Consider the following 12,399-nt stretch of genomic DNA (forward strand, 5'->3'; position numbering starts at 1 on the left):
GCCCCACATTAAAAAAAAAAAAAAGGAAAGAAAAAAATTAATAGAAAGTATTGCTAGGAAGCCCAGACGTTGGACTTACTAAACAAAGACTTTAAATCAACGAGAATATGCTCAAAGAAGAAACCAAGAGCTGGATTAACTAAAAGACTAAAGTAAACCATGATGATGGTGTCTTGTCAAATAGACATTTTCAATAAAGAGAAAGAGATTACTGAATGGAACCAAACAGAAATGATAAAGTTGAAAAAGACCAATAATTCAAATGACCACGGATGAAATTCTTCAAACAAATGGCACAGGTTAGGGCGATGAGAAACTTCTGTAATTAGGGAGTGGTGATAGTTGCGCAACTTCTTTGATGTACTAAAAGAATACTGAATTGTACACTCTTAAAAACGATTAAAGTGGTAATTTTACATTTTGTGAATTTCAGCTCAGATTTTTAAAGTCATATATGGTCATGGTGAAAATTGTTTAAAATATAGAATAATAGAAATTAAAAGTAAACGTTATTCTCCCATTACCCATGGGAGTACTCCTATTACCCATGGGAACTGATAAACATGAATGGCTTTCTGTGTGTCCTTCTAGACCTTTCTACTACATGCACAGACGCACATGTGTATGAAGATAAAGTTGAGGTTTTGTAAAATGGGAACATAATCATAACCTATGTCTGCAATTGACCTTATTCATTTCCCATGAATATCTATCTTCAGCAGCCCAGGATCTCACATTCTCTTTTTAACATTTACTTAAGTCTCTGTAGAATGGAGGTACTATCATTTTTTCTAACTATTGTTCTACAGATAGTCACTTAGAATGCACACAACTTTTCACTGTTATACCAATGCTGCAACTAACAACTCGTGCATGTATCTTGGCTTACTTGAAGAGGTAACTCTAAAGGATGAGTTGATTACATTTAAATTGTTGATGGTATATATTATGTTGTTAGTAGTATATATTGTAAATTCCACAAGGAGTGTTCTGGAAGCCTGGAAGAACCAACTGGCATCTTTCTTTGACACCCCAGTGACACCTTGGGTAGTTCTGGCAAGAACCTTGAGAGCTGCCGCTATCAGCGAAACAGGACTACGTGGTAAAAAGAACTCAGAACTTGGAGCTGACACCTTCTAGAATTGTGACGCCGGCACCAATCAGGGCTTCCATTTTCTAATTTACAAAAATCTAATGATATCAGCAATTAATCACAGAGGTGCCTCTGGGAAAAGGGACAAACAGTGGCTAGAATTAGAAATACATGTGAAAGCAATGATAACCTAGGGCCCTGGAAAAGGGAAAATTCAGCAACATGCCACTTGCTTCCTTCTTTAACTTCCGAGATCTTTTTCAATGGTTGCTAACTTAAACCCTATCTTGTATCTACAAGAATTTAGATGCCTCAGTTCTTCCAACTTCTCTATTTGCCTGCACAAATCCCACCCACCTTTTCAAGCCTGGATGCATGGATGCTGGAACAATGTGAATGCTAACGGGGAATGGACTAGACCCTGATTCTACAGAGTCTCAACCCCAAAGCATAGATACACAGAATTATGGGGTCCCCATAACTGATCAAATGACAGTTGATGAACTAAAATAGAACTTAAGTTTCAGGAATGTTCAATCTCCACCGCTGGCTTGGGGTTTCAACTAACAGTGAGGAAATGACCAGGTTCAGGGAGAGCAGGTGTCCAGATACTCCAGAGTACACCTGATTTCTGAAGTTCAGCAGTAATTCTATTTCATCATTGACCTTGGACCTCACGCTCTGGAAACATGTGGGGGGAAGAGCCATGCATGGAATCTGACAGACAAGGATTGTAAACCTCACTTTGTCAGGTTAAGAAAAATTATCCAGGGCCCCTGGGTGGCTCAGTTGGTTGGGCCACTGCCTTCAGCTCAGGTCATGATCCTGGAGTCCTGGGATTGAGTCCCACATAGGGCTCCCTGCTCAGCAGGGAGTCTGCTTCTCACTCTGATCCTCTCCCATCTCATACTCTCTCTCTCTCATTCTCTTTCTCTCTCTCAAATAAATAAATAAATAAATAAATCTTTTTAAAAATGTTAAGAAAAATCACCCAAAACATGAAAAAAATGCAAAAAGATGGCTATCTAATGACCTCACCCAATTATTTAGTTTAGTAACAGTAAGAATTATTTAATTCTCTGGGGAATGTTCCTTTGTTTGATTTGCTATTTACTATTTAAGGCTCAAGCTCTGTGAAGTTGTGTGCTAACATCTAGAACTTTACGCAACAGGCATGCACAATGCCAGTTGCGTTGTCCAGGTTGTTGACTCTGAGACGGAAGCGTACGTGAGGACACTCCGTAGGGGGTGCTCTCAGAATTACCACTGGTGAAAGAAGAAAGAGAAGCAGAATGGACAGAAGGAGAAGCTGAGCTCAGATTGCTCACGATGCAAATGATTTCTGTCTGGAATAGAGGTAGGTACCCGCAGAAGTTAGTATTGCATTGCCCTATAGGACACAAAGTGGTTTGTCTCTAACCGAGCAAATTTTTCTCATCATGCCTTTCTTGAGGGACAGATGGTATCTCAGTTCCTCAAATGTTCTACCATCCTGCTGGTTTCCTCATTACGTGGGCTCACTATAATATTGGAATAAGAGTCATGTTTTTAACTATTTTAAAAATTATTTTCCGATGGTGACTTCCTGCTTCAAAGCCTTGGTGGCTTTCCAGGGCTCATAGAATAAAATCCAAACTCCTTCTTTGCAGCCCCTGTCTCCCTACCTCCTCCCTGCCGGTCACTCACACCAGTCACAGTACCTTGACATTCCCTAAGTGTGCCCGCTCCATCCATCCCATCTCGGGGCCTCTGAATGAGCTGTTACCTCTGCCCGAATACCCGTTTCCCAAATTATCCCCAACTCCCACTTCCTCATCACTCAGGTCTCAGCTCACAGCCCACCTCCTCAGGGGACGTAATCTGACCGCTAGAGCTACATGTGAGCCCCATATGCCCACCCCCTCTCCTGTCCTGGCCAGTCTCCAGGACCTCACCCTTCTTCTGCATAGAACTGAGTCATTTCTGATATGATCTTGATCATTTATTTGCCTATTTAAATATCGTCTATCTCCTTGTCAATGTCAGGAGGCCCAAAGACTGCTAGAAAAACCTGTTGATCAGGCAAAGCTAAGTTTATTAGGAGCACTGTGGTCAGGGAGGGCACTGCCCAGACAGAGTCTCCAGAATGTTCTGAAAAGGGGAATTGAGAGGAAGGTCTCTGCAAGGATTTAGGTCCTCAGTGTCTGATTTTTAAGGCAGGTCTTGCAAGATGGGGAATGGTTGAGACTACACAGAGTTTATGACGTAACAGCTTTCATGAGCAAGCTGTTAGTTTTCTTCCTTTCTTTTAAAAAATGGAGATTCAATGTTAAAAAACAATGAATACAGTGTTATTTCTTTTAAAAAATGAGCAGAGAGCCCGATGTGGGGCTTGATCCCAGGACCCTGAGATCATGACCTGGGCCAAAGGCAGAGGCTTAACCCACTGAGCCATCCAGGCCCCCAGGACTTCCTTTTTTTTATGGCAGAATGGCATTCCATTGCGTGTGGTGGGGGGGTCCATTTGTCCACTGATGGACACTTTGGTCATTTCCATGTCTTGCCTATTGTAAATAATGTTACAATAAACATGGAAGTACAGGAATCTTTTTGAGATTGTGATTTCATTTTCTTCGTATAAGTACACAGAAGTAGAATTGCTAGATCTGTTAGTTTTCATGAGTAAGCTGATCAGCTTAGTTCACCATCTTCCCTTCCAGAAGCAAATATGTTCTGGACCTTGCCACTATGTTTGTTTTGCTGGGGCTCAGCATTGTTTAGTGCAGGAACAGGGCGCTCTGTTGGTTTCAACTCTCTTCCCACAAATTGACCGGAAGCTACATGAGAGCGGGAACCTCACCCATCGTGTTCATCCTACTTGCTTTTGTATGCCCAGACCCTAGCACAGAGCCCACCGTGTAGTAGGTGTTGAATAAATACTTGTTGATTAAAAATTATTACTTTGTCATTAAGGGCTGATTGTGACCGTGGATAAGCCACTTTCCTTCTGCAAAACAAAGATAAATTTATTTTTTTGTCTGGAGTACCCATCATGTGCCAGACACCCTCCTAAGTGCTGCAGACTCGGATGAAGCTAATCAGGTTTCCAACTTCGCAGGGCCAGTACTCCAGAGCAGAAAGACAGGCAATAAGGAAGCCAATGAATGAATAAACAAAAGAATTGCAGATTGTGTAAGTCCATACTTATGTGCAATTCTTGTTAGAAAGCCAGATGTATTTTCTTGAGAATGAATCCAGAGAAAAGCTACACTCCACTGAAAATCATAATGAAGACAGTTTGCATAATTATATTTCAGTATTGTTTTTATTACAAAAGGAATCTGTGCTTGTTGCATAAGTGAAATAATTTTTGAAGTCTACAAAGAAAAAAATGAGAAAATCTACCACCAGCACCTCCGAGTATCTGCCTGGTGGGAGCTGTTCAGCATATTTTTCCAGGATTATACAGAAATAAATAAAGATATACACACATATACCAAGTTACAGTGTCATAAAGTTTGAGTGTGTGTGTCTGTGTGTCTGTGTGTTATTCTGTTTGTTGTTAATAAATGAAACCAAGGGCGCCGGGATGGCTCAGTTGGTTAAGTGTCTGCTTTCAGCTTCGGTGGTGATCCCGGGGCCCTGGATCAAGTCCCGCATTGGCCTCCTTGCTCAGCGGGAAGCCTGCTTCTCCCTCTGCTGCTCGCTCTGCTTGTGTGCGCGCGCTCTCTCTCTCTCTCTCTCTCTCTCTGTCAAATAAATAAATAAATCTGTGATAAATAAATAAATAAATGAACTCATGCTTTATACATAGTACCATCTTGGTTTTTGCTCCCAAGGATCCAACATGACATTCACTCCAGCCAGTAGATAAAGATCTTCCTTGATCTTTTGAACAGCAATGTGATGGTGCAAAGGGTGGGAGCCGCAGCCCAGGCTCAACCAGTCTTTAATGGGAGTATTAACGCCCCAGCTCAACAAAATCTGACTCAATCAGTCATAGCATTTCAATCAATCATAGCATTTGCCTTCTTTGAGACAGAGCAGGGCCAACAATCTTACTCAGGTGATCACACTCAAATAGCTGGTTTTAGCTATAAGACGTCTGACATGAAAAGTAAGCCCAGAGGCTAACATTGGATCAGAATCTTTTATCATTTAAATTCCATTTTCTTTTTTTAATTTGTTTAAATTCTATTTTCTTTTGATTTGAATTCTAGCTTCAAGAATTAAAAATGTAGCACAAGGGGCACCTGGGTGGCTCAGTGGGTTAAAGCCTCTGCCTTCAGCTCAGGTCATGATCCCAGGGTCCTGGGATCGAGCCCTGCATCGGGCTCTCTGCTCAGCAGGGAGCCTGCTTCTCCCTCTCTCTCTGCCTGCCTTTCTGCCTACTTGTGATCTCTGTCTGTCAAATAAATAAAATCTTAAAAAAAAATGTAGCACAAGCATGAGTAGGCTATGATACTATATTTACATTAATGGTTATGATATGTGTCTGACACTTTCCTTGGAAATCTTGATGTTTAAATATTTTTGAGACATTTGCCTTTTGAACTGGATGGAAAAACAGTAATACTTGCAAGTGGAGATAAATAAAGGGAATTTTTGTTCTGGGCTTTTGAGACTTAGACTGTAGTGCGAATTTAATCAAAAAAAGGGATTTTGTTTGTTTGTTCCTTTCAAGAAAATGCTGACCAAATGTTATTCTTTCTCAATGATTTGTAATATTCATTGTTTTGGCTGGACCTTTTTCTAAATCTTCTTGGGTTACTCTTCACCTTGCCCTGTCTGAGAGCTTTTAAAAGACTCCTTGACTCCTTTAGGTTTCAAGGTACTCTGGCTCTGGGTGTGCCAGTGGGAGGAAGCACTAGTATCTTCTTCACTTCCTAGTGGGCACCATTAGTGACCAACAACAGCACAAGGGTGAGCTCAGTTGTCGGTATGGAGTCCAAGCTTGAATCCTGATCCCGCCTTCTCCTAACAGAAACTCTGGACAAGTTCCTTAGCTCTTCTGAATCTTGGTTTCCTCTTTAGTAAAATGGATGGGACAAGCAATGCATGTTGAGGGGGGAGGACACTTTCCGTGTTGTGGGCTTACAATGAGATAATGTCTCTGGAGCTTCTGAACTTACCCATAATTCGTAGCTTTACGAATTTACGTAGTCTTTATTATGAGTAAAACATAATCCCTGAACTCCAGAGCTTACACTCTTTAGGAAAGAGATGTGTAAACAAAAAAATACCATGAATGGAAGAGCAAAACTACAGAAGGAACAAAGACCCATGAAATCTCAACAGAGATATCCAGAGGATGGATATTCAGCTATATTGGAAATGGTAGGTAGGAATTTACAGGATGGAGAAGGTGGAAAGGGGGAGGTCTGGCATCGTGGCAGTGTGAACAGACTATGAGAAGACATGGAGTTATGAATAAATAGGTCAAGGTGTGGAAGGGAGGGTATGATGGAAGGACAGATGGAAGCATGATGGAAGGTGGTAGAAAGTAAGAAAACCCTGCTTCCATGGGAACCCTCGAGTTTGACCTCTGCTTTCCCACTGGAAGAGCTTTCCAATCTCCCAGCCATGTTGACCACTGTGGCTACTGCATGGTCCTGGAATCCTAGAGGAGTCCTTAAGGCAACCCAGTGGCCCCATTCAAATTTATAAGCCTATCCCTGAGAGAGAGGGTGCTGGGCCCACCTTGCCTCTCGAATATTTGCTATGATTTCTGAAATGCTTCTTGACATTGAAGAGAGGCTGTTTCCACTTACAAATCTGAAGAGGGAATCGGGTCTTTCTGTGTTGAGACCCAGAGTGGGACATAAGCGTGATTTACACACCATAAACTTTTGTGAGTTTACTCACCTCAGTCGTCCACTGCTAAATGGGCTCACAGGGGAGCCGTGGTGACTGGCAGCTATTCTGGGCAGTCCAGCACTGGGCATTGAAAGACAGAGGACATTCTGTCCTTTGGACTGCAGGCCACGAAAGCTGAACTGCCAAAATCCAGCTCACACCCAGTTCTCTATGGACCTGCACCTTCTTGAATGAAAAACTTGTCATACGTAATGTGGAGAGCAAAGTCAGTCAGAGAGTCATTGATGGGGATATACAACCAACTCCAATGTCCCTGGAAGCAAGGCTCCATGAGGAAAAGGACTTGGTACATTGGTTGCTGCCTTCATGCCAGTTCCTGATACAGAGCAGGCTTGGAGCTGGGCCATCCGTGCTCCTTGGACACCCAGTGTACCATCCTTCACTGCCTGGTTCCGCAACCTCTGGAAGTCCCAATTCCTCCCCAACTCCCAGGTGTTCTCTGCCTCCAGCTCTAGGGTCTTCATCACTGCCCTTGGCCAACCCTCCACTGGCACAGAACATTCTCCTCTGACCACTGGACCTATTGAATTAGGCAACGCCCCCAAATCTGGAAGAAGAGCAGCCCTCCCCCAGCTCCTTGTGCCTTCCTTCTTTCTTCCCCACTCATCCTTGTTCCTCTTCCTTCTCTTCAATCACCAAGGAAGCCCCAGGTCATCCTCTTCTGATATGTTGAGCATTTAGTTCTCCCTGGCACCTGGCCCCAAATCTGTTTACCCAAACCTAAGTGAATATCCCAATGTTTTCATCAGGCCCAACAGTGAAAGGGGGAGACCCAGCTTCAGAGATGGTTGGGATTATAAATAGTAAAAAATGTTTTCCCTTTAAGGAATCCACACTCAGTTCAAAGAGAATAAGCCAATCCTACCCAGGAGAAACAAAACAGCCAAACTCTTGTCTTCCTGAGATTCATCTGGAACTAATATACTAGTTATATATTACATAACAAATTGCTCCAATACTTAGCGACTGAACATCATAATAATAATTTATTATCTCCCATGATTTCTGTAGGTCAGACACTGGTGAGCAGCTCACCTGGGCAGTGGCGGCCTGGGCGTCTTGCCTGAGGTTGTGGGCAGATGTCAGCCAGGATGACTTCAGTCATCTGAAGGTTTGACTGGGGCTGGAATTTCCGTCTCCTCCCAGGGATGTTGCCAGGAGGCCTCCTGTTCCTCTCCCTGTAGCAGCTTAAGTAAACTCACACCATGGGAGCAGGCTTCCTCCAGGGCAAGTCCTCCAAGTGACCAAAGTAGGACCTACAAGGCTTTGTGTGACCTATCCTTGCAAAACACATGCCATCACTTCGGCCATCCTCACAGCTCTGTCTTTATGTCTGAGGGAGACTACAGAAGGGCGGCAAGAACAGAGGGCCGGGATCACTGCATAGAGGGGAGCCATTCTGCAAGCTCATTACCATGAACTCACAGTCTATCCGTGTGCTTTTCCCACCTGTTTTTGCCCTGTTGACCCCCCGTTTCACCTCCATTTCTTCCGGTTTCTCAGCTTTGTCCATTAGCTCCTCCCACTCTTGGCCATTCCCCGATTTGAGCTTCATCTCCTCTTTCCTCTGACACTTAAAACTAAATGATACACTTGGTAATAATAAAGTGGGGATTTCACATGTACCTCCATCTAACTGTTGTGTAATAAATCTACATAAACTGCCTAGTGTGGCACTTGGCTCCTATTAGGTAGGCAATAAGTGCTCTGGCTCTTTTTATTACTGTTACTGTTATTATTTCTATTGCATTATTATTAACTCCGCCACAATCAATACAATCGTGCCATTATGAACCGCCTTGTGGAAAGACTAGCCTGGAACCTCACCCCCGCAGCGGGTAAGGAGCTGGTAGGATCCGTGGGAACCTGCATTGCCCTTTTCTCTGCCTTAGTGCCTTTCATCACAGAGGTTGAATTCAAAAGGATGCATTAGCAGACACCAAAAGCCTTGAAAAGTAACCTCCATTTTTACTGAAGTCTTTGAGGGGGAAGCAGGAAGGATGGGATTTCATGCCAGAGTCCAAAGACACATCTAAAAACTCTCTTCAGAAGTTCCCCCTCCCCCTGTGCAGCATCAGGCAGGTGCTTCTGGAAGCCTTGCTCCCTACTCTCCTCCCTCCTCCGCACCTCTCCTGCCTGCCTCCCATAGTGTCTCCTGCTTAATCTTCCAAATAACCCATCTCTTTTTTTTTTTCCTTCAAAGACTTCAAATGAAAAACTGAAAGGTGTGTTTAAATCACTTACAGCAATTTAACATTGCTACGACATCTAATCACTTTCCAGAAATCACTTACGATCACTCTCTTACAAGTTCATTTTCATTGTCTTCTACAGAAGTATTGGTCCCCATAAGATTAGAAATGGAAAACCAAAAACAAAACAAAGTGACCCTTCACCGAAAATAATTTGAGATGCTCAAGAGTTCCCAAGAAACACTCGAGCTTTGTGTCCAAGTCCCTTCAGCATCTGGCTGCAGCTGGGTACCAGCGCTCCCCTGGGTCGAGGCAGGCGGCTAGCTGAGCCTGGCTTCGAATTCCAGCTCCCGCCACACCAGCTCTTCCAAAGCTGCCCTTTCTGAGCTTCCCTTTCCTTATCAATAAACTGGGGGTCATTATGCCTGTCTCCCAGAAAAGAAGCGGGAGTGCTTGGGTGGCTTTGGGGACGAGAGGGGTCTGAGTTCAAGTTTGCTGCCACCCCGTGGGCAGTCCCTTCTATATTCTGCCTTTCAATCTCTTAATCTATAATACTTTTATTATATATAATACATATATATGCATTATATATATATATATATATAATTTATAATACTATTTCACAGGGTGCTGGGAGTTAGAACATATACATAAGGTTCTCGACAAGTAATGGGGTATCAGTTCATTCTCTATGCTTCTATGACCAGACTGTCATTTTCAGGAACAAATTAGAAGACAGGTACTCTTCCTCCGAACTCCCACAGTACCCTGTTGCTGTGTGGGGCTTCTTCATACCTGAGTTCGCTATTATAAGCTGTCTGGAGGGGGTCGCAAAGAAGAAGCATTGGCCATTGTAACATGGGAATATTTGCTCATGCACTGACCACTTAGGAAACTGAGTCCTGCTCAGATGTGGCTTCCAGGGTCACATAATCTGTCTCGGAGCCCAAAGGGTCATCTCAGCTGACTGTCCCATGTTGTCATCCGGTGACACAGCTCAAAATGTCATAGGGTTAAAAAAAAAAAAAGTCATAGGGTTGCAGGAGGTCTGAGAGAATGGTGTCAACAACGGTTTCCATTCTCAGCAAGGCTTCCACAAGCGGCGAGGAGGTGGAGTTAGAACAGCTTTGTGACGAAAAGATCTTTCGAGACGATAACACTTCAAAAGAGAATAAATGTGAATACCAACAGGGTAAAAGTGATGCTTAGGAAAACAGATGAAATCTTCCAATATTTTTACAAAACAGATCCTCTGTATGATGCACTGTGAAAGTCAGGTGTGACCTGAAGGACACTGAAAACCAACATCATTCTTTAGGTCTTCGAATCTTCCCTTCAGGGCAGTTATAATGGATACTTTGTTGAAGGCAAGATTTTTAAAAATCGGTTTTGACTTTTTCATTCCTAAGCAAAAGTCCTAGTCACAACCTTTGTTTTGCCATGTTTGCTCTGAAATTCTAGTTCCTTGCTTTAAAAGTGTCTATGTAAGTGGACTTCATCTGCTGTGACTTGTTCTGGAAAAAGGAGAACCTGTTCTTCCTTATCCTGATTTCTGACTTGCTCTGCCCTCCTCCTGGAATGTTTCCTCACCCTCCACACCCAGACCCTGAAATCCCTGTGACTCACTTTTTGAGGTAGTGGTCTTCTGCACCTCCCTATCTCCAGAACTCCAGAAGCCTCCTATATGCACACACACACACACACACGCACGCACACACACACACACACACATGACCCTCACGCATACATCTACTCCTCTAGCCCCGATCCTGCTTTTTCTCTCCATTCATCCCCTGTCATGTTAAATACTTTTTTCTTTTTCAATTATTTGTCTGTTATCTATCCCAAGATCAGGGACTGTAACTATTTAGTTCACTATTTTGTCTTCAGTAATGGGCACGGAGATAGTTGGATGGATGGTTGGATGGGTGGATGGATCGATCAATCAACAGATGGATGGAAGCAGGCATGCCAGCAAGGAGGGCATTTTGTTGAAATGTGTAGCTTAATCCCCTATCTTCACCCCAGACTGAAGATGCCCTGAGAGTGGGGGACTACGGTTTCTTTGTCCTTTTTAACCAGTTTTCCAGGGAGCCAGCACTGAGGGTTTCCACAGACACCTGCTGGGCTGGAATAAAACCTCAGTGGAGTCCTCCAAATTCCCAACTTCTGAGCTTCTTCAAAGCACCCGTCCCCAACCATGACATTAGCAGAAGGGGGTGCCCCAGGCCCCAGGCCTGTGGATTTTGGCATGAGTGTTTCTGTGTCATAAACCAAAACAAAAGAACACAAAATGCCCTGGAAATCCCCAAATAAGTTCTCTGCCCCGCAGGCCAGAGGGTGTGGACAGGAGTGAGATGGCAGTGGCCGCAGAGGGGGCTCGGGGTGACGCTGGTAGCTGCTGGCTGGGAGCACCAAGTCCTCAATGCTGATGCTCTGCTCCAGAGTTATTAAAAATGCCAGTCTAACGAGCCTGCGTGGCCGGCGCATGGAAAGTGGCGTGCTGTGTGTGACCGGCGCGGCTCCTTGGCGGGGCTCTAAATCAGTTCAAGATGTGTGGGGGCGGCGGACGGCAGTCGGCTAGTGCTGTGTGCAAACCCCTCCATCCCCCCTTCAGGGGATGCTTATCAACGGGCCGGTGGCCGTGCAGCCAGCTGCACGCACCGAACCCACCCACAAGTGGGCCACCAAGGGCCTGGCCATTCCCCTGGACACAACTGACACTCACTCAGCCCAGAGGAGCAGCCCCACAACCCTGGTCCCTGTGAGGCTCTTCCCCATGTGTCCTCCAGGAACCCTGCATGAGCTTATGCCAACCCCCTCACCATCCCCACTTCTTCGGGGGGACCCAGCTCAAAGGTCTTGCTGGGAACCGGGACTCGGTGAGTGACGGTGCCAGGACACAGGCGCAGGATGACAAAACCCAAGTTTGAAGTGAGCTCTTTTGGGGCCTTGTGCAGTTTGGAGACTAGCCTGGAGAAAGATACTCTCCCCCTCCTGGGACAGCAGGACTCCAGAGGCTGTGGGAGCAGGGAGGGACCCACCCCGCCCCTACAGGGATGCCAGCCTGGAGCTGAACTGCTCTGCTTCCTGAGTCCCCTCGCCATCCCCACCCCCTCACCAAGGGTAATCAAGGGAGCTTCTTCACTTGTGGTTATGAAGACCAACTTAAGAGATGCTCTCAAGTACCTATTTGCCATCATCATTACAAATAAAGGTTAATTATTCCTATCCCTCAAGAATACAGGAGAGATACAA

The sequence above is a fragment of the Enhydra lutris genome, unplaced genomic scaffold (genome assembly GCF_002288905.1).
Source record: "Enhydra lutris kenyoni isolate GAN:26980312 unplaced genomic scaffold, ASM228890v2 scaffoldscaffold5, whole genome shotgun sequence".
NCBI lineage: Eukaryota > Metazoa > Chordata > Mammalia > Carnivora > Mustelidae > Enhydra > Enhydra lutris.